Source organism: Nothobranchius furzeri, chromosome 3 (genome assembly GCF_043380555.1).
Source record: "Nothobranchius furzeri strain GRZ-AD chromosome 3, NfurGRZ-RIMD1, whole genome shotgun sequence".
NCBI classification, from domain to species: domain Eukaryota; kingdom Metazoa; phylum Chordata; class Actinopteri; order Cyprinodontiformes; family Nothobranchiidae; genus Nothobranchius; species Nothobranchius furzeri.
In genome coordinates, this window is record NC_091743.1 from 14,912,037 (window position 1) to 14,934,619 (window position 22,583).

A 22,583-nucleotide genomic window follows, 5' to 3' on the forward strand; every position below is an offset into this window, starting at 1 on the left:
CTTGCTTGGGCCTCTCTCAAGGAGGCCCTCTGTCAGACCCAGTGTTGACATGTGTCAAGACGCTCCTCGGGGCGCGTCTTGCTTTGGCCGCTCTCCTGGAGGCGCTCAGTCAGACCGAGTGCTGACATGTGGCAAGAAGCTCCTCGGGGCGCGTCTTGCTTGGGCTTCTCTCCTGGAGGCCCTCAGTAAGACCCATTGTTGACATGTGGCAATATGCTCCTCGGGGCACGTCTTGCTTGGGCCTCTCTCCAGAAGGCCCTCAATAAGATCCAGTGTTGACACGTGGCAAGATGCTCCTCGGGGCGCGTCTTGCTTGGGCCTCTCTCCTGGAGGCGCTCAGTCAGACTGAGTAGTGACATGTGGCCTGACGCTCCTCGGGGCGCGTGTTGCTTGGGCCTCTCTCCTGGAGGCGCTCAGTCAGACCAAGTGGTGACATGTGGCAAGACACTCCTCGGGGCGCGTCTTGCTTGGGCCTCTCTCCTGGAGGCCCTCTGTCAGACCCAGTGTTGACATGTGTCAAGACGCTCCTCAGGGCGCGTCTTGCTTGGGCTTCTCTCCTGGAGGCCCTCAGTCAGACCCATTGTTGACATGTGGCACGACGCTCCTCGGGGAGTGTCTTGCTTGGGCCTCTCTCCTGGAGGCGCTCAGTCAGACCGAGTGCTGACATGTGGCAAGACGCTCCTCGGGCCACGTGTTGCTTTGGCATCTCTCCTGGAGGCCCTCAGTCAGACCCATTGTTGACAAGTGGCAAGATGCTCCTCGGGGCGAGTCTTGCTTGGGCCTCTCTCCTGGAGGCGCCCAGTCAGACCGAGTGCAGACTTGTGGCAAGACGCTTCTCGGGGCGCGTCTTTCTTGGGCTTCTCTCCTGGAGGCGCTCAGTCAGACCCATTGTTGACATGTGGCAAGACGCTCCTCGGGGCGCGTCTTACTTGGGCCTCTCTCCTGGAGGCGCTCAGTCAGACCCAGTGTTGACATGTGGCAAGACGCTCCTCGGGGCGCGTCTTGCTTGGGCCTCTCTCCTGGAGGCTCTCAGTCAGACCCAGTGGTGACATGTGGCAAGAGGCTCCTCGGGGCGCATCTTGCTTGGGGCTCTCTCCTGGAGGCGCTCAGTCAGACCTAGTGTTGACATGTGGCAAGACGCTCCTCGGGGCGCGTCTTGCTTGGGCCTCTCTCCTGGAGGCGCTCAGTCAGACCCAGTGGTGACATGTGGCAAGACGCTCCTCGGGGCGCGTCTTGCTTGGGCCTCTCTCCTGGAGGCGCTCAGTAAGACCCATTGTTGACATGTGGCAAGACGCTCCTCGGGGCGCTTCTTGCTTGGGCCTCTCTCCTGGAGGCGCTCAGTCAGACCCAGTGTTGACATGTGGCAAGACGCTCCTCGGGGCACGTCTTGCTTGGGCCTCTCTCCTGGAGGCACTCAGTCAGAACCAGAGGTGACATGTGGCAAGACGCTCCTCGGGGCGCGTCTTGCTTGGGTCTCTCTCCCGGAGGCGCTCAGTCAGACCCAGTGTTGACCTGTGGCAAGACGCTCCTCGGGGCGCGTCTTGCTTGGGCCTCTCTCCTGGAGGCGCTCAGTCAGACCCAGTGTTTACATGTGGCAAGACGCTCCTCGGGGCGCGTCTTGCTTGGGCCTCTCTCCTGGAGGCGCTCAGTCAGACCCAGTGTTGACATGTGGCAAGACGCTCCTCGGGGCGCGTCTTGCTTGGGCCTCTCTCCTGGAGGCTCTCAGTCAGACCCAGTGGTGACATGTGTCAAGACGCTCCTCGGGGCGCATCTTGCTTGGGCCTCTCTCCTGGAGGCGCTCAGTCAGACCCATTGTTGACATGTGGCAAGACGCTCCTCGGGGCGCGTCTTGCTTGGGCTTCTCTCCTGGAGGCCCTCAGTCAGACCCATTGTTGACATGTGGCAAGACGCTCCTCGGGGCGCTTCTTGCTTGGGCCTCTCTCCTGGAGGCGCTCAGTCAGACCCAGTGTTGACATGTGGCAAGACACTCCTCGGGGCACGTCTTGCTTGGGCCTCTCTCCTGGAGGCGCTCAGTCAGACCCATTGTTGACATGTGGCAAGACGCTCCTCGGGGCGCGTCTTGCTTGGGCCTCTCTCCTGGAGGCGCTCAGTCAGACCCATTGTTGACATGTGGCAAGATGCTCCTCGGGGCGCGTCTTGCTTGGGCTTCTCTCCTGGAGGCACTCAGTCAGACCCATTGTTGACATGTGGCAAGACGCTCCTCGGGGCGCATCTTGCTTGGGCCTCTCTCCTGGAGGCGCTCAGTCAGACCCAGTGTTGACATGTGGCAAGACGCTCCTCGGGGCGCGTCTTACTTGGGCCTCTCTCCTGGAGGCGCTCAGTCAGACCCAGTGTTGACATGTGGCAAGACGGTCCTCGGGGCGCGTCTTGCTTGGGCCTCTCTCCTGGAGGCTCTCAGTCAGACCCAGTGGTGACATGTGGCAAGACGCTCCTCGGGGCGCGTCTTGCTTGGGCCTCTCTCCTGGAGGCGCTCAGTCAGACCGAGTGCTGACATGTGGCAAGACACTCCTCGGGGCGCGTCTTGCTTGGGCCTCTCTCCTGGAGGCGCTCAGTCAGACCCAGTGGTGACATATGGCAAGACGCTCCTCGGGGCGCATGTTGCTTGGGCCTCTCTCCTGGAGGCCCTCTGTCAGACCCAGTGTTGACATGTGGCAAGAGGCTCCTCGGGGCGCGTCTTGCTTGGGCCTCTCTCCTGGAGGCGCTCAGTCAGACCCAGTGTTGACATGTGGCAAGACGCTCCTCGGGGCGCGTCTTACTTGGGCCTCTCTCCTGGAGGCGCTCAGTCAGACCCAGTGTTGACATGTGGCAAGACGCTCCTCGGGGCGCGTCTTGCTTGGGCCTCTCTCCTGGAGGCTCTCAGTCAGACCCAGTGGTGACATGTGGCAAGACGCTCCTCGGGGCGCGTCTTGCTTGGGCCTCTCTCCTGGAGGCGCTCAGTCAGACCGAGTGCTGACATGTGGCAAGACACTCCTCGGGGCGCGTCTTGCTTGGGCCTCTCTCCTGGAGGCGCTCAGTCAGACCCAGTGGTGAAATATGGCAAGACGCTCCTCGGGGCGCATGTTGCTTGGGCCTCTCTCCTGGAGGCCCTCTGTCAGACCCAGTGTTGACATGTGGCAAGACGCTCCTCGGGGTGCGTCTTGCATGGGCCTCTCTCCTGGAGGCTCTCAGTCAGACCCAGTGGTGACATGTGGCAAGACGCTCCTCGGGGCGCTTCTTGCTTGGGCCTCTCTCCTGGAGGCGCTCAGTCAGACCGAGTGCTGACATGTGGCAAGACACTCCTTGGGGCACGTCTTGCTTGGGCCTCTCTCCTGGAGGCGCTCAGTCAGACCCAGTGGTGACATATGGCAAGACACTCCTCGGGGCGCGTCTTGCTTGGGCCTCTCTCCTGGAGGCGCCAGTCAGACCCAGTGTTGACATGTGGCAAGACGCTCCTAGGGGCGCGTCTTGCTTGGGCCTCTCTCCTGGAGGCGCTCAGTCAGACCGAGTGCTGACATTGGGCAAGACGCTCCACGGGGCGCGTCTTGCTTGGGCCTCTCTCCTGGAGGCGCTCAGTCAGACCCAGTGGTGACATATGGCTAGACGCTCCTCGGGGCGCGTCCTGCTTGGGCTTCTCTCCTGGAGGCCCTCAGTCAGACCCATTGTTGACATGTGGCAAGACGCTCCTCGGGGCGCTTCTTGCTTGGGCCTCTCTCCTGGAGGCGCTCAGTCAGACCCAGTGTTGACATGTGGCAAGACGCTCCTCGGGGCACGTCTTGCTTGGGCCTCTCTCCTGGAGGTGCTCAGTCAGAACCAGTGTTGACATGTGGCAAGACGCTCCTCGGGGCGCGTCTTGCTTGGGCCTCTCTCCTGGAGGACCTCAGTCAGACCCAGTGTTGACATGTGGCAAGACGCTCCTCGTGTCCAGTCTTACTTGGGCCTCTCTCCTGGAGGCGCTCAGTCAGACCCAGTGGTGACATGTGGCAAGAGGCTCCTCGGGGCGCAACTTGCTTTGGCCTCTCTCCTGGAGGCTCTCAGTCAGACCCAGTGGTGACATGTGGCAAGACGCTCCTCGGGGCATGTCTTGCTTGGGCCTCTCTCCTGGAGGCGCTCAGTCAGACCGAGTGCTGACATGTGGCTAGACGCTCCTCGGGGCACGTATTGCTTGGGCCTCTCTCGTGGAGGCGCTCAGTCAGACCCAGTGTTGACATGTGGCAAGACGCTCCTCGGGGCACGTCTTGCTTGGTTCTCTCTCCTGGAGGCGCTCAGTCAGACCCAGTGTTGACATGTGGCAAGACGCTCCTCGGGGCGTGTCTTGCTTGGGCCTCTCTCCTGGAGGCGCTCAGTCAGACCCAGTGGTGACATGTGGCTAGACGCTCCTCGGGGCACGTATTGCTTGGGCCTCTCTCCTGGAGGCGCTCAGTCAGACCGAGTGCTGACATGTGGCAAAACGCTCCTCGGGGCGTGTCTACCTTGGGCCTCTCTCCTGGAGGCGCTCAGTCAGACCCAGTGGTGACATATGGCAAGACGCTCCTCGGGGCGCGTGTTGCTTGGGCCTCTCTCCTGGAGGCCCTCTGTCAGACACAGTGTTGACATGTGGCAAGACGCTCCTCGGGGCGCTTCTTGCTTGGGCCTCTCTCCTGGAGGCGCTCAGTCAGACCCAGTGTTGACATGTGGCAAGACGCTCTTCGGGGCACGTCTTGCTTGGTTCTCTCTCCTGGAGGCGCTCAGTCAAACCCAGTGTTGACATGTGGCAAGACGCTCCTCGGGGCGCGTCTTGCTTGGGCCTCTCTCCTGGAGGCGCTCAGTCAGACCGAGTGCTGACATGTGGCAAGACGCTCCTCGGGGCGCGTCTTGCTTGGGCCTCTCTCCTGGAGGCGCTCAGTCAGACCCAGTGGTGACATGTGGCTAGACGCTCCTCGGGGCACGTATTGCTTGGGCCTCTCTCCTGGAGGCGCTCAGTCAGACCGAGTGCTGACATGTGGCAAGACGCTCCTCGGGGCGTGTCTTGCTTGGGCCTCTCTCCTGGAGGCGCTCAGTCAGACCCACTGGTGACATATGGCAAGACGCTCCTCGGGGCGCGTGTTGCTTGGGCTTCTCTCCTGCAGGCCCTCTGTCAGACACAGTGTTGACATGTGGCAAGGTACTCCTCGGGGCGCGTCTTGCTTGGGTCTCTCTCCTGGAGGCGGTCAGTCAGACCCAGTGTTGACATGTGGCAAGACGCTCCTCGGGGCGCGTCTTGCTTGGGCCTCTCTCCTGGAGGCGCTCAGTCAGACCGAGTGCTGACATGTGGCAAGACGCTCCTCGGGGTGCGTCTTGCTTGGGCCTCTCTCCTGGAGGCGCTCAGTCAGACCCAGTGGTGACATATGGCAAGACGCTCCTCGGGGCGCGTATTGCTTGGGCCTCTCTCCTGGAGGCGCTCAGTCAGACCGAGTGCTGACATGTGGCAAGACGCTCCTAGGGGCGCGTGTTGCTTGGGCCTCTCTCCTGGAGGCCCTCTGTCAGACACAGTGTTGACATGTGGCAAGACACTCCTCGGGGCGCGTCTTGCTTGGGCCTCTCTCCTGGAGGCGCTCAGTCAGACCCAGTGGTGACATATGGCAAGACGCTCCTCGGGGCGCATGTTGCTTGGGCCTCTCTCCTGGAGGCCCTCTGACAGACACAGTGTTGACATGTGGCAAGACACTCCTCGGGGCGCGTCTTGCTTGGGCCTCTCTCCTGGAGGCGCTCAGTCAGACCCTGTGTTGACATGTGGCAAGACGCTCCTCGGGGCGCGTCTTACTTGGGCCTCTCTCCTGGAGGCGCTCAGTCAGACCCAGTGTTGACATGTGGCTTGACGGTCCTCGGGGCGCGTCTTGCTTGGGCCTCTCTCCTGGAGGCTCTCAGTCAGACCCAGTGGTGACATGTGGCAAGACGCTCCTCGGGGCGCATCTTGCTTGGGCCTCTCTCCTGGAGGCGCTCAGTCAGACCGAGTGCTGACATGTGGCAAGACACTCCTCGGGGCGCGTCTTGCTTGGGCCTCTCTCCTGGAGGCGCTCAGTCAGACCCAGTGGTGACATATGGCAAGACGCTCCTCGGGGCGCATGTTGCTTGGGCCTCTCTCCTGGAGGCCCTCTGTCAGACCCAGTGTTGACATGTGGCAAGAGGCTCCTCGGGGCGCGTCTTGCTTGGGCCTCTCTCCTGGAGGCGCTCAGTCAGACCCAGTGTTGACATGTGGCAAGACGCTCCTCGGGGCGCGTCTTACTTGGGCCTCTCTCCTGGAGGCGCTCAGTCAGACCCAGTGTTGACATGTGGCAAGACGCTCCTCGGGGCGCGTCTTGCTTGGGCCTCTCTCCTGGAGGCTCTCAGTCAGACCCAGTGGTGACATGTGGCAAGACGCTCCTCGGGGCGCGTCTTGCTTGGGCCTCTCTCCTGGAGGCGCTCAGTCAGACCGAGTGCTGACATGTGGCAAGACACTCCTCGGGGCGCGTCTTGCTTGGGCCTCTCTCCTGGAGGCGCTCAGTCAGACCCAGTGGTGACATATGGCAAGACGCTCCTCGGGGCGCATGTTGCTTGGGCCTCTCTCCTGGAGGCCCTCTGTCAGACCCAGTGTTGACATGTGGCAAGACGCTCCTCGGGGTGCGTCTTGCTTGGGCCTCTCTCCTGGAGGCTCTCAGTCAGACCCAGTGGTGACATGTGGCAAGACGCTCCTCGGGGCGCTTCTTGCTTGGGCCTCTCTCCTGGAGGCGCTCAGTCAGACCGAGTGCTGACATGTGGCAAGACACTCCTTGGGGCACGTCTTGCTTGGGCCTCTCTCCTGGAGGCGCTCAGTCAGACCCAGTGGTGACATATGGCAAGACACTCCTCGGGGCGCGTCTTGCTTGGGCCTCTCTCCTGGAGGCGCCAGTCAGACCCAGTGTTGACATGTGGCAAGACGCTCCTAGGGGCGCGTCTTGCTTGGGCCTCTCTCCTGGAGGCGCTCAGTCAGACCGAGTGCTGACATGTGGCAAGACGCTCCACGGGGCGCGTCTTGCTTGGGCCTCTCTCTTGGAGGCGCTCAGTCAGACCCAGTGGTGACATATGGCTAGACGCTCCTCGGGGCGCGTCCTGCTTGGGCTTCTCTCCTGGAGGCCCTCAGTCAGACCCATTGTTGACATGTGGCAAGACGCTCCTCGGGGCGCTTCTTGCTTGGGCCTCTCTCCTGGAGGCGCTCAGTCAGACCCAGTGTTGACATGTGGCAAGACGCTCCTCGGGGCACGTCTTGCTTGGGCCTCTCTCCTGGAGGTGCTCAGTCAGAACCAGTGTTGACATGTGGCAAGACGCTCCTCGGGGCGCGTCTTGCTTGGGCCTCTCTCCTGGAGGACCTCAGTCAGACCCAGTGTTGACATGTGGCAAGACGCTCCTCGTGTCGCGTCTTACTTGGGCCTCTCTCCTGGAGGCGCTCAGTCAGACCCAGTGGTGACATGTGGCAAGACGCTCCTCGGGGCGCAACTTGCTTTGGCCTCTCTCCTGCAGGCTCTCAGTCAGACCCAGTGGTGACATGTGGCAAGACGCTCCTCGGGGCATGTCTTGCTTGGGCCTCTCTCCTGGAGGCGCTCAGTCAGACCGAGTGCTGACATGTGGCTAGACGCTCCTCGGGGCACGTATTGCTTGGGCCTCTCTCCTGGAGGCCCTCTGTCAGACCCAGTGTTGACTAGTGGCAAGACGCTCCTCGGGGCGCGTCTTGCTTGGGCCTCTCTCCTGGAGGCCCTCAGTCAGACCCATTGTTGACATGTGGCAAGACGCTCCTCGGGGCCCTTCTTGCTTGGCCCTCTCTCTCGTGGAGGCGCTCAGTCAGACCCAGTGTTGACATGTGGCAAGACGCTCCTCGGGGCACGTCTTGCTTGGTTCTCTCTCCTGGAGGCGCTCAGTCAGACCCAGTGTTGACATGTGGCAAGACGCTCCTCGGGGCGTGTCTTGCTTGGGCCTCTCTCCTGGAGGCGCTCAGTCAGACCCAGTGGTGACATGTGGCTAGACGCTCCTCGGGGCACGTATTGCTTGGGCCTCTCTCCTGGAGGCGCTCAGTCAGACCGAGTGCTGACATGTGGCAAAACGCTCCTCGGGGCGTGTCTACCTTGGGCCTCTCTCCTGGAGGCGCTCAGTCAGACCCAGTGGTGACATATGGCAAGACGCTCCTCGGGGCACGTGTTGCTTGGGCCTCTCTCCTGGAGGCCCTCTGTCAGACACAGTGTTGACATGTGGCAAGACGCTCCTCGGGGCGCTTCTTGCTTGGGCCTCTCTCCTGGAGGCGCTCAGTCAGACCCAGTGTTGACATGTGGCAAGACGCTCCTCGGGGCACGTCTTGCTTGGTTCTCTCTCCTGGAGGCGCTCAGTCAAACCCAGTGTTGACATGTGGCAAGACGCTCCTCGGGGCGCGTCTTGCTTGGGCCTCTCTCCTGGAGGCGCTCAGTCAGACCGAGTGCTGACATGTGGCAAGACGCTCCTCGGGGCGCGTCTTGCTTGGGCCTCTCTCCTGGAGGCGCTCAGTCAGACCCAGTGGTGACATGTGGCTAGACGCTCCTCGGGGCACGTATTGCTTGGGCCTCTCTCCTGGAGGCGCTCAGTCAGACCGAGTGCTGACATGTGGCAAGACGCTCCTCGGGGCGTGTCTTGCTTGGGCCTCTCTCCTGGAGGCGCTCAGTCAGACCCAGTGGTGACATATGGCAAGACGCTCCTCGGGGCGCGTGTTGCTTGGGCTTCTCTCCTGCAGGCCCTCTGTCAGACACAGTGTTGACATGTGGCAAGGTACTCCTCGGGGCGCGTCTTGCTTGGGTCTCTCTCCTGGAGGCGCTCAGTCAGACCCAGTGTTGACATGTGGCAAGACGCTCCTCGGGGCGCGTCTTGCTTGGGCCTCTCTCCTGGAGGCGCTCAGTCAGACCGAGTGCTGACATGTGGCAAGACGCTCCTCGGGGCGCGTCTTGCTTGGGCCTCTCTCCTGGAGGCGCTCAGTCAGACCCAGTGGTGACATATGGCAAGACGCTCCTCGGGGCGCGTATTGCTTGGGCCTCTCTCCTGGAGGCGCTCAGTCAGACCGAGTGCTGACATGTGGCAAGACGCTCCTAGGGGCGCGTGTTGCTTGGGCCTCTCTCCTGGAGGCCCTCTGTCAGACACAGTGTTGACATGTGGCAAGACACTCCTCGGGGCGCGTCTTGCTTGGGCCTCTCTCCTGGAGGCGCTCAGTCAGACCCAGTGGTGACATATGGCAAGACGCTCCTCGGGGCGCATGTTGCTTGGGCCTCTCTCCTGGAGGCCCTCTGACAGACACAGTGTTGACATGTGGCAAGACACTCCTCGGGGCGCGTCTTGCTTGGGCCTCTCTCCTGGAGGCGCTCAGTCAGACCGAGTGCTGACATGTGGCAAGACGCTCCTCGGGGCGCGTCTTGCTTGGGCCTCTCTCCTGGAGGCGCTCAGTCAGACCCAGTGGTGACATATGGCAAGACGCTCCTCGGGGCGCGTATTGCTTGGGCCTCTCTCCTGGAGGCGCTGAGTCAGACCGAGTGCAGACATGTGACAAGACGCTCCTCGGGGCGCGTCTTGCTTCGGCTTCTCTCCTGGAGGCCCTCAGTCAGACCCTTTGTTGACATGTGGCAAGACGCTCCTCGGGGCGCTTCTTGCTTGGGCCTCTCTCCTGGAGGCGCTCAGTCAGACCCAGTGTTGACATGTGGCAAAACGCTCCTCGGGGCGTGTCTACCTTGGGCCTCTCTCCTGGAGGCGCTCAGTCAGACCCAGTGGTGACATATGGCAAGACGCTCCTCGGGGCGCGTGTTGCTTGGGCCTCTCTCCTGGAGGCCCTCTGTCAGACACAGTGTTGACATGTGGCAAGACGCTCCTCGGGGCGCTTCTTGCTTGGGCCTCTCTCCTGGAGGCCCTCTGTCAGACACAGTGTTGACATGTGGCAAGACGCTCCTCGGGGCGCTTCTTGCTTGGGCCTCTCTCCTGGAGGCGCTCAGTCAGACCCAGTGTTGACATGTGGCAAGACGCTCCTCGGGGCACGTCTTGCTTGGTTCTCTCTCCTGGAGGCGCTCAGTCAAACCCAGTGTTGACATGTGGCAAGACGCTCCTCGGGGCGCGTCTTGCTTGGGCTTCTCTCCTGCAGGCCCTCTGTCAGACACAGTGTTGACATGTGGCAAGGTACTCCTCGGGGCGCGTCTTGCTTGGGTCTCTCTCCTGGTGGCGCTCAGTCAGACCCAGTGTTGACATGTGGCAAGACGCTCCTCGGGGCGCGTCTTGCTTGGGCCTCTCTCCTGGAGGCGCTCAGTCAGACCGAGTGCTGACATGTGGCAAGACGCTCCTCGGGGCGCGTCTTGCTTGGGCCTCTCTCCTGGAGGCGCTCAGTCAGACCCAGTGGTGACATATGGCAAGACGCTCCTCGGGGCGCGTATTGCTTGGGCCTCTCTCCTGGAGGCGCTCAGTCAGACCGAGTGCTGACATGTGGCAAGACGCTCCTAGGGGCGCGTGTTGCTTGGGCCTCTCTCCTGGAGGCCCTCTGTCAGACACAGTGTTGACATGTGGCAAGACACTCCTCGGGGCGCGTCTTGCTTGGGCCTCTCTCCTGGAGGCGCTCAGTCAGACCCAGTGGTGACATATGGCAAGACGCTCCTCGGGGCGCATGTTGCTTGGGCCTCTCTCCTGGAGGCCCTCTGACAGACACAGTGTTGACATGTGGCAAGACACTCCTCGGGGCGCGTCTTGCTTGGGCCTCTCTCCTGGAGGCGCTCAGTCAGACCGAGTGCTGACATGTGGCAAGACGCTCCTCGGGGCGCGTCTTGCTTGGGCCTCTCTCCTGGAGGCGCTCAGTCAGACCCAGTGGTGACATATGGCAAGACGCTCCTCGGGGCGCGTATTGCTTGGGCCTCTCTCCTGGAGGCGCTGAGTCAGACCGAGTGCAGACATGTGACAAGACGCTCCTCGGGGCGCGTCTTGCTTCGGCTTCTCTCCTGGAGGCCCTCAGTCAGACCCTTTGTTGACATGTGGCAAGACGCTCCTCGGGGCGCTTCTTGCTTGGGCCTCTCTCCTGGAGGCGCTCAGTCAGACCCAGTGTTGACATGTGGCAAGACGCTCCTCGGGGCACGTCTTGCTTGGGCACTCTCCTGGAGGCGCTCAGTCAGACCCAGTGTTGACATGTGGCAAGACGCTCCTCGGGGCGCTTCTTGCTTGGGCCTCTCTCCTGGAGGACCTCAGTCAGACCCAGTGTTGACATGTGGCAAGATTCTCCTCGTGGCGCGTCTTACTTGGGCCTCTCTCCTGGAGGCGCTCAGTCAGACCCAGTGGTGACATGTGGCAAGACGCTCCTCGGGGTGCGTCTTGCTTGGGCCTCTCTCCTGGAGGCTCTCTGTCAGACCCAGTGGTGACATGTGGCAAGACGCTCCTCAGGGCGCGTCTTGCTTGGGCCTCTCTCCTGGAGGCGCTCAGTCAGACCGAATGCTGACATGTGGCAAGACGCTCCTCGGGGCGCGTCTTGCTTGGGCCTCTCTCCTGGAGGCGCTCAGCCAGACCCAGTGGTGACATGTGGCTAGACGCTCCTCGGGGCACGTATTGCTTGGGCCTCTCTCCTGGAGGCCCTCTGTCAGACCCAGTGTTGACTAGTGGCAAGACGCTCCTCGGGGCGCGTCTTGCTTGGGCCTCTCTCCTGGAGGCCCTCAATCAGACCCAGTGTTGACACGTGGCAAGACGCTCCTTGGGGCGCGTCTTGCTTGGGCCTCTCTCCTGGAGGCGTTCAGTCAGACCGAGTAGTGACATCTGGCATGACGCTCCTCGGGGCGCGTCTTGCTTGGGCCTCTCTCCTGGAGGCGCTCAGTCAGACCCAGTGGTGACATGTGGCAAGACACTCCTCGGGGCGCGTCTTGCTTGGGCCTCTCTCCTGGAGGCCCGCAGTCAGACCGAGTGCTGACATGTGGCAAGACGCTCCTCGGGGCGTGTCTTGCTTGGGCCTCTCTCCTGGAGGCGCTCAGTCAGACCCAGTGGTGACAGATGGCAAGACGCTCCTCGGGGCGCGTCTTGCTTGGGCCTCTCTCCTGGAGGCGCTCAGTCAGACCCAGTGGTGACATATGGCAAGACGCTCCTCGGGGCGCGTCTTGCTTGGGCCTCTCTCCTGGAGGCGCTCAGTCAGACCCATTGTTGACATGTGGCAAGATGCTCCTCGGGGCGCGTCTTGCTTGGGCTTCTCTCCTGGAGGCCCTCAGTCAGACCCATTGTTGACATGTGGCAAGACGCTCCTCAGGGCGCGTATTGCTTGGGCCTGTCTCCTGGAGGCGCTCAGTCAGACCGAGTGCTGACATGTGGCAAGACGCTCCTCGGGGCGCGTCTTGCTTGGGCCTCTCTCCTGGAGGCGCTCAGTCAGACCCAGTGGTGACATATGGCAAGACGCTCCTCGGGGCGCGTCTTACTTGGGCCTCTCTCCTGGAGGCTCTCAGTCAGACCCAGTGGTGACATGTGGCAAGACGCTCCTCGGGGCGCGTCTTGCTTGGTTCTCTCTCCTGGAGGCGCTCAGTCAGACAGAGTGCTGACATGTGGCAAGACGCTCCTCGGGGCGCGTCTTGCTTGGGCTTCTCTCATGGAGGCCCTCAGTCAGACCCAGTGGTGAGATGTGGCAAGACGCTCCTCGGGGCGCGTCTTGCTTGGGCCTCTCTCCTGGAGGCATTCAGTAAGACCCATTGTTGACATGTGGCAAGACGCTCCTTGGGGCGCGTCTTGCTTGGGGTTATCTCCTGGAGGCCCTCAGTTAGACCCATTGTTGACATGTGGCAAGACGCTCCTCGGGGCGCTTCTTGCTTGGGCCTCTCTCCTGGAGGCGCTCAGTCAGAACCAGTGTTGACATGTGGCAAGACGCTCCTCGGGGCAAGTCTTGCTTGGGCCTCTCTCCTGGAGGCGCTCAGTCAGACCCAGTGTTGACATGTGGCAAGACGCTCCTCGGGGCGCATCTTGCTTGCTCCTCTCTCCTGGAGGCCCTCTGTCAGACCCAGTGTTGACATGTGGCAAGACGCTCCTCGGGGCGCGTCTTGCTTGGGCCTCTCTCCTGGAGGCCCTCAATCAGACCCAGTGTTGACATGTGGCAAGACGCTCCTCGGGGCGCGTCTTGCTTGGGTCTCTCTCCCGGAGGCGCTCAGTCAGACCCAGTGTTGACCTGTGGCAAGACGCTCCTCGGGGCGCGTCTTGCTTGGGCCTCTCTCCCGGAGGCACTCAGTCAGACCCAGTGTTTACATGTGGCAAGACGCTCCTCGGGGCGCGTCTTGCTTGGGCCTCTCTCCTGGAGGCGCTCAGTCAGACCCAGTGGTGACATATGGCAAGACGCTCCTCGGGGCGCGTCTTGCTTGGGCCTCTCTCCTGGAGGCGCTCAGTCAGACCCAGTGGTGACATATGGCAAGACGCTCCTCGGGGCGCGTCTTGCTTGGGCCTCTCTCCTGGAGGCGCTCAGTCAGACCCATTGTTGACATGTGGCAAGATGCTCCTCGGGGCGCGTCTTGCTTGGGCTTCTCTCCTGGAGGCCCTCAGTCAGACCCATTGTTGACATGTGGCAAGATGCTCCTCAGGGCGCGTATTGCTTGGGCCTGTCTCCTGGAGGCGCTCAGTCAGACCGAGTGCTGACATGTGGCAAGACGCTCCTCGGGGCGCGTCTTGCTTGGGCCTCTCTCCTGGAGGCGCTCAGTCAGACCCAGTGGTGACATATGGCAAGACGCTCCTCGGGGCGCGTCTTGCTTGGGCCTCTCTCCTGGAGGCTCTCAGTCAGACCCAGTGGTGACATGTGGCAAGACGCTCCTCGGGGCGCGTCTTGCTTGGTTCTCTCTCCTGGAGGCGCTCAGTCAGACAGAGTGCTGACATGTGGCAAGACGCTCCTCGGGGCGCGTCTTGCTTGGGCTTCTCTCATGGAGGCCCTCAGTCAGACCCAGTGGTGACATGTGGCAAGACGCTCCTCGGGGCGCGTCTTGCTTGGGCCTCTCTCCTGGAGGCATTCAGTAAGACCCATTGTTGACATGTGGCAAGACGCTCCTTGGGGCGCGTCTTGCTTGGGGTTATCTCCTGGAGGCCCTCAGTTAGACCCATTGTTGACATGTGGCAAGACGCTCCTCGGGGCGCTTCTTGCTTGGGCCTCTCTCCTGGAGGCGCTCAGTCAGAACCAGTGTTGACATGTGGCAAGACGCTCCTCGGGGCACGTCTTGCTTGGGCCTCTCTCCTGGAGGCGCTCAGTCAGACCCAGTGTTGACATGTGGCAAGACGCTCCTCGGGGCACGTCTTGCTTGCTCCTCTCTCCTGGAGGCCCTCTGTCAGACCCAGTGTTGACATGTGGCAAGACGCTCCTCGGGGCGCGTCTTGCTTGGGCCTCTCTCCTGGAGGCCCTCAATCAGACCCAGTGTTGACATGTGGCAAGACGCTCCTCGGGGCGCGTCTTGCTTGGGTCTCGCTCCCGGAGGCGCTCAGTCAGACCCAGTGTTGACCTGTGGCAAGACGCTCCTCGGGGCGCGTCTTGCTTGGGCCTCTCTCCTGGAGGCTCTCAGTCAGACCCAGTGTTGACATGTGTCAAGACGCTCCTCGGGGCGCGTCTTGCTTGGGCCTCTCTCCTGGAGGCGCTCAGTCAGACCCATTGTTGACATGTGGCAAGACGCTCCTCGGGGCGCGTCTTGCTTGGGCTTCTCTCCTGGAGGCCCTCAGTCAGACCCATTGTTGACATGTGGCAAGACGCTCCTCGGGGCGCTTCTTGCTTGGGCCTCTCTCCTGGAGGCGCTCAGTCAGACCCATTGTTGACATGTGGCAAGACGCTCCTCGGGGCACGTCTTGCTTGGGCCTCTCTCCTGGAGGCCCTCAGTCAGACCCATTGTTGACATGTGGCAAGACGCTCCTCGGGGCGCGTCTTGCTTGGGCTTCTCTCCTGGAGGCCCTCAGTCAGACCCATTGTTGACATGTGGCAAGACGCTCCTCGGGGCGCTTCTTGCTTGGGCCTCTCTCCTGGAGGCGCTCAGTCAGACCCAGTGTTGACATGTGGCAAGAGGCTCCTCGGGGTGCGTCTTGCTTGGGCCTCTCTCCTGGAGGCGCTCAGTCAGACCCAGTGTTGACATGTGGCAAGACGCTCCTCGGGGCACGTCTTGCTTGGGCCTCTCTCCTGGAGGCGCTCAGTCAGACCCAGTGTTGACATGTGGCAAGACGCTCCTCGGGGCGCGTCTTGCTTGGGCCTCTCTCCTGGAGGCCCTCAGTTAGACCCATTGTTGACATGTGGCAAGACGCTCCTCGGGGCGCTTCTTGCTTGGGCCTCTCTCCTGGAGGCGCTCAGTCAGAACCAGTGTTGACATGTGGCAAGACGCTCCTCGGGGCACGTCTTGCTTGGGCCTCTCTCCTGGAGGCGCTCAGTCAGACCCAGTGTTGACATGTGGCAAGACGCTCCTCGGGGCGCATCTTGCTTGGGCCTCTCTCCTGGAGGCCCTCTGTCAGACCCAGTGTTGACATGTGGCAAGACGCTCCTCGGGGCGCGTCTTGCTTGGGCCTCTCTCCTGGAGGCCCTCAATCAGACCCAGTGTTGACATGTGGCAAGACGCTCCTCGGGGCGCGTCTTGCTTGGGTCTCTCTCCCGGAGGCGCTCAGTCAGACCCAGTGTTGACCTGTGGCAAGACGCTCCTAGGGGCGCGTCTTGCTTGGGCCTCTCTCCCGGAGGCACTCAGTCAGACCCAGTGTTTACATGTGGCAAGACGCTCCTCGGGGCGCGTCTTGCTTGGGCCTCTCTCCTGGAGGCGCTCAGTCAGACCCAGTGTTGACATGTGGCAAGACGCTCCTCGGGGCGCGTCTTGCTTGGGCCTCTCTCCTGGAGGCTCTCAGTCAGACCCAGTGTTGACAAGTGTCAAGACGCTCCTCGGGGCGCATCTTGCTTGGGCCTCTCTCCTGGAGGCGCTCAGTCAGACCCATTGTTGACATGTGGCAAGACGCTCCTCGGGGCGCGTCTTGCTTGGGCTTCTCTCCTGGAGGCCCTCAGTCAGACCCATTGTTGACATGTGGCAAGACGCTCCTCGGGGCGCTTCTTGCTTGGGCCTCTCTCCTGGAGGCGCTCAGTCAGACCCATTGTTGACATGTGGCAAGACGCTCCTCGGGGCGCTTCTTGCTTGGGCCTCTCTCCTGGAGGCGCTCAGTCAGACCCAGTGTTGACATGTGGCAAGAGGCTCCTCGGGGCGCGTCTTGCTTGGGCCTCTCTCCTGGAGGCGCTCAGTCAGACCCAGTGTTGACATGTGGCAAGACGCTCCTCGGGGCACATCGTACTTGGGCCTCTCTCCTGGAGGCGCTCAGTCAGACCCAGTGTTGACATGTGGCAAGACGCTCCTCGGGGCGCGTCTTGCTTGGGCCTCTCTCCTGGAGGCCCTCTGTAAGACCCAGTGTTGACATGTGGCAAGACGCTCCTCGGGGCGCGTATTGCTTGGGCCTCTCTCCTGGAGGCGCTCAGTCAGACCGAGTGCTGACATGTGGCAAGACGCTCCTCGGGGCGCGTCTTGCTTGGGCCTCTCTCCTGGAGGCGCTCAGTCAGACCGAGTGCTGACATGTGGCAAGACGCTCCTCGGGGCGCGTCTTGCTTGGGCCTCTCTCCTGGAGGTGCTCAGTCAGACAGAGTGCTGACATGTGGCAAGACGCTCCTCGGGGCGCGTCTTGCTTGGGCTTCTCTCATGGAGGCCCTCAGTCAGACCCAGTGGTGACATGTGGCAAGACGCTCCTCGGGGCGCGTCTTGCTTGTGCCTCTCTCCTGGAGGCGCTCAGTAAGACCCATTGTTGACATGTGGCAAGACGCTCCTCGGGGCGCGTCTTGCTTGGGCTTCTCTCCTGGAGGCCCTCAGTTAGACCCATTGTTGACATGTGGCAAGACGCTCCTCGGGGCACTTCTTGCTTGGGCCTCTCTCCTGGAGGCGCTCAGTCAGACCCAGTGTTGACATGTGGCAAGACGCTCCTCGGGGCACGTCTTGCTTGGGCCTCTCTCCTGGAGGCGCTCAGTCAGACCCAGTGTTGACATGTGGCAAGACGCTCCTCGGGGCGCGTCTTGCTTGGGCCTCTCTCCTGGAGGCACTCAGTCAGAACCAGAGGTGACATGTGGCAAGACGCTCCTCGGGGCGCGTCTTGCTTGGGCCTCTCTCCTGGAGGCCCTCTGTCAGACCCAGTGTTGACATGTGGCAAGACGCTCCTCGGGGCGCGTCTTGCTTGGGCCTCTCTCCTGGAGGCACTCAATCAGACCCAGTGTTGACATGTGGCAAGACGCTCCTCGGGGCGCGTCTTGCTTGGGTCTCTCTCCCGGAGGCGCTCAGTCAGACCCAGTGTTGACCTGTGGCAAGACGCTCCTCGGGGCGCGTCTTGCTTGGGCCTCTCTCCTGGAGGCGCTCAGTCAGACCCAGTGTTTACATGTGGCAAGACGCTCCTCGGGGCGCGTCTTGCTTGGGCCTCTCTCCTGGAGGCGCTCAGTCAGACCCAGTGTTGACATGTGGCAAGACGCTCCTCGGGGCGCGTCTTGCTTGGGCCTCTCTCCTGGAGGCTCTCAGTCAGACCCAGTGGTGACATGTGTCAAGACGCTCCTCGGGGCGCATCTTGCTTGGGCCTCTCTCCTGGAGGCGCTCAGTCAGACCCATTGTTGACATGTGGCAAGACGCTCCTCGGGGCGCGTCTTGCTTGGGCTTCTCTCCTGGAGGCCCTCAGTCAGACCCATTGTTGACATGTGGCAAGACGCTCCTCGGGGCGCTTCTTGCTTGGGCCTCTCTCCTGGAGGCGCTCAGTCAGACCCAGTGTTGACATGTGGCAAGACACTCCTCGGGGCACGTCTTGCTTGGGCCTCTCTCCTGGAGGCGCTCAGTCAGACCCATTGTTGACATGTGGCAAGACGCTCCTCGGGGCGCGTCTTGCTTGGGCCTCTCTCCTGGAGGCGCTCAGTCAGACCCATTGTTGACATGTGGCAAGACGCTCCTCGGGGCGCGTCTTGCTTGGGCTTCTCTCCTGGAGGCCCTCAGTCAGACCCATTGTTGACATGTGGCAGGACGCTCCTCGGGGTGCTTCTTGCTTGGGCCTCTCTCCTGGAGGCGCTCAGTCAGACCCAGTGTTGACATGTGGCAAGGGGCTCCTCGGGGCGCGTCTTGCTTGGGCCTCTCTCCTGGAGGCGCTCAGTCAGACCCAGTGTTGACATGTGGCAAGACGCTCCTCGGGGCGCGTCTTACTTGGGCCTCTCTCCTGGAGGCGCTCAGTCAGACCCAGTGTTGACATGTGGCAAGACGCTCCTCGGGGCGCGTCTTGCTTGGGCCTCTCTCCTGGAGGCTCTCAGTCTGACCCAGTGGTGACATGTGGCAAGACGCTCCTCGGGGCGCGTCTTGCTTGGGCCTCTCTCCTGGAGGCGCTCAGTCAGACCGAGTGCTGACATGTGGCAAGACACTCCTCGGGGCGCGTCTTGCTTGGGCCTCTCTCCTGGAGGCGCTCAGTCAGACCCAGTGGTGACATATGGCAAGACGCTCCTCGTGGCGCATGTTGCTTGGGCCTCTCTCCTGGAGGCCCTCAGTCAGACCCAGTGTTGACATGTGGCAAGACGCTCCTAGGGGCGCGTCTTGCTTGGGCCTCTCTCCTGGAGGGGCTCAGTCAGACCGAGTGCTGACATGTGGCAAGACGCTCCTCGGGGCGTGTCTTGCTTGGGACTCTCTCCTGGAGGCGCTCAGTCAGACCCAGTGGTGACATATGGCAAGACGCTCCTCGGGGCGCGTGTTGCTTGGGCCTCTCTCCTGGAGGCCCTCTGTCAGACCCAGTGTTGACATGTGGCAAGACGCTCCTCGGGGCGCGTCTTGCTTGGGCTTCTCTCCTGGAGGCTCTCAGTCAGACCCAGTGGTGACATGTCGCAAGACGCTCCTCGGGGCGCGTCTTGCTTGGGCTTCTCTCCTGGAGGCTCTCAGTCAGACCCAGTGGTGACATGTCGCAAGACGCTCCTCGGGGCGCGTCTTGCTTGGGCCTCTCTCCTGGAGGCGCTCAGTCAGACCGAGTGCTGACATGTGGCAAGACTCTCCTCGGGGCACGTCTTGCTTGGGCTTCTCTCATGGAGGCCCTCAGTCAGACCCAGTGGTGACATGTGGCAAGACGCTCCTAGGGGCGCGTCTTGCTTGGCTCTCTTTCCTGGAGGCGCTCAGTCAGACCGAGTGCTGACATGTGGCAAGACGCTCCTCGGGGCGCGTCTTGCTTGGGCCTCTCTCCTGGAGGCGCTCAGTCAGACCCAGTGGTGACATATGGCAAGACTCTCCTCGGGGCGCGTATTGCTTGGGCCTCTCTCCTGGAGGCCCTCTGTCAGACCCAGTGTTGACATGTGGCAAGACACTCCTCGGGGCGCGTCTTGCTTGGGCTTCTCTCATGGAGGCCCTCAGTCAGACCCAGTGTTGACAAGTGTCAAGACACTCCTCGGGGCGCGTCTTGCTTGGGCCTCTCTCCTGGAGGCGCTCAGTCAGACCCATTGTTGACATGTGGCAAGACGCTCCTCGGGGCGCGTCTTGCTTGGGCTTCTCTCCTGGAGGCCCTCAGTCAGACCCATTGTTGACATATGGCAAGATTCTCCTCGGGGCGCTTCTTGCTTGGGCCTCTCTCCTGGAGGCGCTCAGTCAGACCCAGTGTTGACATGTGGCAAGACGCTCCTCGGGGCGCGTCTTGCTTGGGCCTCTCTCCTGGAGGCGCTCAGTCAGACCCAGTGTTGACATGTGGCAAGACGCTCCTTGGGGCGCATCTTACTTGGGCCTCTCTCCTGGAGGCGCTCAGTCAGACCCAGTGGTGACATATGGCAAGACGCTCCTCGGGGCGCGTGTTGCTATGGGCCTCTCTCCTGGAGGCGCTCAGTCAGACCGAGTGCTGACATGTGGCAAGACGCTCCTCGGGGCGCGTCTTGCTTGGGCCTCTCTCCTGGAGGCGCTCAGTCAGACCCAGTGGTGACATGTGGCAAGACGCTACTCGGGGCGCGTCTTGCTTGGGCCTCTCTCCTGGAGGCTCTCAGTCAAACCCAGTGGTGACATGTGGCAAGACGCTCCTGGGGGCGCGTCTTGCTTGGGCCTCTCTCCTGGAGGCGCTCAGTCAGACCGAGTGCTGACATGTGGCAAGACGCTCCTCGGGGCGCGTCTTGCTTGGGCCTCTCTCCTGGAGGCGCTCAGCCAGACCCAGTGGTGACATGTGGCTAGATGCTCCTCGGGGCACGTATTGCTTGGGCCTCTCTCCTGGAGGCCCTCTGTCAGACCCAGTGTTGACATGTGGCAAGACGCTCCTCGGGGCGCATCTTGCTTGGGCCTCTCTCCTGGAGGCCCTCAATCAGACCCAGTGTTGACATGTGGCACGATACTCCTCGGGGCGCGTCTTGCTTGGGCCTCTCTCCTGGAGGCGCTCAGTCAGACCGAGTAGTGACATCTGGCATGACGCTCCTCGGGGCGCGTCTTGCTTGGGCCTCTCTCCTGGAGGCACTCAGTCAGACCCAGTGGTGACATGTGGCAAGACACTCCACGGGGCGCGTCTTGCTTGGGCCTCTCTCCTGGAGGCCCGCAGTCAGACCGAGTGCTGACATGTGGCAAGACGCTCCTCGGGGCGCGTATTGCTTGGGCCTCTCTCCTGGAGGCGCTCAGTCAGACCGAGTTCTGACATGTGGCAAGACGCTCCTCGGGGCGCGTCTTGCTTGGGCCTCTCTCCTGGAGGCGCTCAGTCAGACCCATTGGTGACATGTGGCAAGACGCTCCTCGGGGAACGTCTTGCTTGGGCCTCTCTCCTGGAGGGCCTCAGTCAGACCCATTGTTGACATGTGGCAAGACGCTCCTCGGGGCGCTTCTTGCTTGGGCCTCTCTCCTGGAGGCGCTCAGTCAGACCCAGTGTTGACATGTGGCAAGACGCTCCTCGGGGCACGTCTTGCTTGGGCCTCTCTCCTGGAGGCACTCAGTCAGACCCAGTGTTGATATGTGGCAAGACGCTCCTCGGGGCGCGTCTTGCTTGGGCCTCTCTCCTGGAGGCGCTCAGTCAGACCCAGTGTTGACATGTGGCAAGACGCTCCTCGGGGCGCGTCTTACTTGGGCCTCTCTCCTGGAGGCGCTCAGTCAGACCCAGTGGTGACATGTGGCAAGACGCTCCTCGGGGCACGTATTGCTTGGGCCTCTCTCCTGGAGGCCCTCTGTCAGACCCAGTGTTTACATGTGGCAAGACGCTCCTCGGGGCGCGTCTTGCTTGAGCTTCTCTCATTGAGGCCCTCAGTCAGACCCAGTGTTGACATGTGTCAAGACGCTCCTCGGGGCGCGTCTTGCTTGGGCCTCTCTCCTGGAGGCGCTCAGTCAGACCCAGTGTTGACATGTGGCAAGACACTCCTCGGGGCGCGTCTTGCTTGGGCCTCTCTCCTGGAGGCCCTCTGTCAGACCCAGTGTTGACATGTGGCAAGACGCTCCTAGGGGCGCGTCTTGCTTGGGCCTCTCTCCTGGAGGCGCTCAGTCAGACCCAGTGGTGACATATGGCAAGACGCTCCTCGGGGCGCGTGTTGCTTGGGCCTCTCTCCTGGAGGCGCTCAGTCAGACCCATTGTTGACATGTGGCAAGACGCTCCTCGGGGCGCGTCTTGCTTGATCATCTCTCCTGGAGGCCCTCAGTCAGACCCATTGTTGACATGTGGCAAGACGCTCCTCTGGGCGCTTCTTGCTTGGGCCTCTCTCCTGGAGGCGCTCAGTCAGACCCAGTGTTGACATGTGGCAAGACGCTCCTCGGGGCACGCCTTGCTTGCGCCTCTCTCCTGGAGGCGCTCAGTCAGACCCAGTGTTGTCATGTGGCAAGACGCTCCTCGTGGCACGTCTTGCTTGGGCCTCTCTCCTGGAGGCGCTCAGTCAGACCCAGTGTTGACATGTGGCAAGATGCTCCTCGAGGCGCGTCTTACTTGGGCCTCTCTCCTGGAGGTGCTCAGTCAGACCCAGTGGTGACATGTTCCAAGACGCTCCTCGGGGCACGTATTGCTTGGGCCTCTCTCCTGGAGCACCTCTGTCAGACCCAGTGTTGACATGTTGCAAGACGCTCCTCGGGGCGCGTCTTGCTTGGGCTTCTCTCATTGAGGCCCTCAGTCAGACCCAGTGTTGACATATGGCAAGACGCTCCTCGGGGCGCGTATTGCTTGGGCCTCTCTCCTGGAGGCGCTCAGTCAGACCGAGTGCTGACATGTGGCAAGACGCTCCTCGGGGCGCGTCTTGCTTGGGCCTCTCTCCTGGAGGCGCTCAGTCAGACCCATTGTTGACATGTGGCAAGACGCTCCTCGGGGCGCGTCTTGCTTGGGCCTCTCTCCTGGAGCCTCTCAGTCAGACCCAGTGGTGACATGTGGCAAGACGCTCCTCGGGGCGCGTCTTGCTTGGGCCTCTCTCCTGGAGGCGCTCAGTCAGACCCATTGGTGACATGTGGCAAGACGCTCCTCGGGGAACGTCTTGCTTGGGCCTCTCTCCTGGAGGGCCTCAGTCAGACCCATTGTTGACATGTGGCAAGACGCTCCTCGGGGCGCTTCTTGCTTGGGCCTCTCTCCTGGAGGCGCTCAGTCAGACCCAGTGTTGACATGTGGCAAGACGCTCCTCGGGGCACGTCTTGCTTGGGCCTCTCTCCTGG